Raw genomic sequence first — 2,679 nt, forward strand, 5'->3', positions numbered from 1 at the left:
CATATATATATATATATATATATATATATATATAATTATAAAATGCACTTATCTAACCGCAATCCAGTTTGGCTATAATCTCGTCATGACGCGCTATACGTGTATTTTTAGTGACGCTACGAGTCAAAACTTTACAAAAATATTTATTGCAAAAACAGAAACGGTCGCACTCGTAAGCCGATAGGATAGCTTACTCCGTCTATTTGTTTAGCTCGTTGTCTCCGCCATCAACTCTGGCTTACGGTGCATAGCTGGCATGGAAATATCCGGATCTCCCTTATATGCCGCAAGCGTTACGTCTGGTATGACGGTGGTCGCCTAGTTCTCGCGCCGTCGTTAAAATTGTCATCATCATCGCCATCGTCATCAATATCATCGTCATCGCCATCGTCATCAATATCATCGTCATCGCCATCGTCATCAATATCATCGTCATCGCCATCGTCATCATTGTCGTCATCATCCCCATCATTATTATCATCATCGCCATCAGCATAGCTGTCGTCGCCGTCGTAGTCGTTAATCCCTCTCGTCGTCATCGACATCGTCATCGCCATCGTCATCGTCATCGACATCGTCATCGCCATCGTCATAGCTGTCGTCGCCGTCGTCATAGCTGTCGTCGCCGTCGTAGTCGTTAATCGGCCTCATCGTCATTGTCATCGTCATCCCAGGTGGTCTTTGGCGTAAGCTCTCGTCTTCATCATCGGGATTGGGATTATGAGACCCGGGGAATTCTTACCCGCCGCTTGCTTTAGCCTCGTGTGCGGGGAATACGCCCCGAGTCGATTCCCTTGTTAAACATCGCCTTTGAACGGCGCCGCCTCGCCCTCCCCATCCTCTCTCTCTCTCCTTCCATCCCTCTCTCCCTTCCGTCTCCTCTCCTACCTCCCTCTCTCCCTCTTTTCTCTTCCCTCCCCTATACCTCTATCGCTCACTTCATCCCTCCCTCCCTCCCTCCCTCTTTTCTCTTCCCTCCCCTACCTCCATCGCTCACTCCATCCATCCCTCCTTCCTTCTTTTATCTTTCCTCCCCTATCTCCATCGCTCACTCCATCCCTCCCTCCCTCTTTTCTCTTCTCTCCCCTACCTCCATCGCTCACTTCATCTCTCCCTCTTTCCCTCTTTCCCTCTTTTCTCTTCCCTCCCCTACCTCCATCGCTCACTTTATCCCTCCCTCCTTCCCTCTTTTCTTTGCCCTCCCCTACCTCCCTTCTCCCCCTCTTTCTCTCCCTCATTTCTGCGCATCCAGCCCTCGCAAATGCCACCCTCGATGATCTACAGCCGCATCTGTGTACGTGTGTAAGGTGGCAGTGCCTCGCAGGTATACGCCACGTATAGCCCGTGTGGAACACCTGTCGGCGCGGGCGGGCACGGCAGATTCTGGTCCCAGATACGACGCGGCCCCAGCGTGCGCGAGTAACGTAACGCGGCAAGTAGCGGCGACGTCACAGCATACCTGCCGAAATGACGGGTAGAATTTGATTCGGTGCAATAGCGGACGGAGATGCCGTCGCGTGATAACGTAACGCGTAACATCATTGTGAGTGTGGAGCTTACCGGGCTGTTGTTACCTGGCCGCTATACCTGTCCGCCATGCGTACGTGCAGGTGTTCTTAGACATGCCATCAGACTCTCCCTCCGTCATATTATTCGTCGGTCTGTCTGTCCGTCGGAGCGCTTATCGGTCTGTCTATTCATCAGAATGCTAGGTTGCCTCCTCCCTCCAGCCCCCGTAGGCCGCTCTGCCTCACAGAACGTCACCAGAGTTCAAATGGCAAGCATCTGACTTCAGGGGGACGTCGGCAATCGTCTACGCGTGATGTACGCAACCAATACGCAACATTACATCAACGAGGCGACTAGATGATAGAACAGCATCGCCTGTGTCGCCGAAGAAGGGAGGAGGGATGGAGGGAGGCAAGAGGGGAAGAGAGCAGGTAGGAGGCGAATAAAATTCTAATTGAAAAGACACTGCTGGTATCTTGCTGGTATAAATTTATATGAGCAAACGGAGGAGGGAAGAGGTAAAGGTACCAAGGGAAAGGGGAGCAAACGGAACAGGCGTAGTGCGATGAGCGGAAGAGTCTATGGAAACGGGTAGGCGCTAGCTCGCTAAGAAGCGGAATGAGGAGAAAGATGCGAGAAGCTGCCAGCATCACCGCATTCTCCCCGCATAATCGCCACTATGTTTGATGCGCGCCAGAAAGCTAGCTGTTCCTTGTTCCTCACACACAGAAGCCGTACTAACAACACCAGCGGGGCCTCTGTTGAACGATGGTTAATACTTCATCAGGCGCGCGTACACACGCGCACGCACGCACGTACACATGCACACACGCACACAAACACACAAACACACACGCACACACGCGCACGCACGCACGTACACATGCACACACGCACACAAACACACAAACACACACGCACACACGCACGCACGCACGTACACATGCACACACGCACACAAACACACAAACACACACGCACACACGCACGCACGCACGTACACATGCACACACGCACACAAACACACAAACACACACGCACACACGCACGCACGCACGTACACATGCACACACGCACACAAACACACAAACACACGCACACACGCACACACGCACGTACACACATACGCACACAAACACACACACACACACACACACACACCTGTAAGTA

This window comes from Priapulus caudatus, unplaced genomic scaffold, assembly GCF_000485595.1.
Source record: "Priapulus caudatus unplaced genomic scaffold, Priapulus_caudatus-5.0.1 Scaffold30, whole genome shotgun sequence".
Lineage (NCBI taxonomy): Eukaryota > Metazoa > Priapulida > Priapulimorpha > Priapulimorphida > Priapulidae > Priapulus > Priapulus caudatus.